Genomic DNA, 343 nt, shown 5'->3' with positions numbered 1-343 from the left:
CTTTTCCTGCCTCCCTTTTCATCTGAGCTCCTACTCCACTCCGTTTGGCTGCGTCTCCTTTCCTATCTTCGCTTCCTCCCATAAACGCTCAAAATGGGAACGGAAGAATCTGAAAAGGGTTTTTTAATTAAAAAAAAAAAAAAAGAAAGAAAGAATGAAAGAACAGGAAAAGAATGCTCTAGTAAGGTTATTCACTGGGCTGTGAGTCGAAGGTGCGCTGACCCCTTAGTCCTCTGCTGACTGCCGCGGGAGGGGTCTGAGTCTCCTGCGGCAGGGCAGGGTCCCCGGCCAGGAGCGGCTCGGGATGCCGGGAGGAGCGCAGCTCCACCGCCCGCGCAGTGAG

The sequence above is a fragment of the Fukomys damarensis genome, unplaced genomic scaffold (assembly GCF_012274545.1).
Source record: "Fukomys damarensis isolate Sample0158 unplaced genomic scaffold, DMR_v1.0_HiC HiC_scaffold_20, whole genome shotgun sequence".
In the NCBI taxonomy this organism is placed as follows: Eukaryota; Metazoa; Chordata; class Mammalia; order Rodentia; family Bathyergidae; genus Fukomys; species Fukomys damarensis.
Note: the sequence above shows the minus strand (reverse complement) of the source record.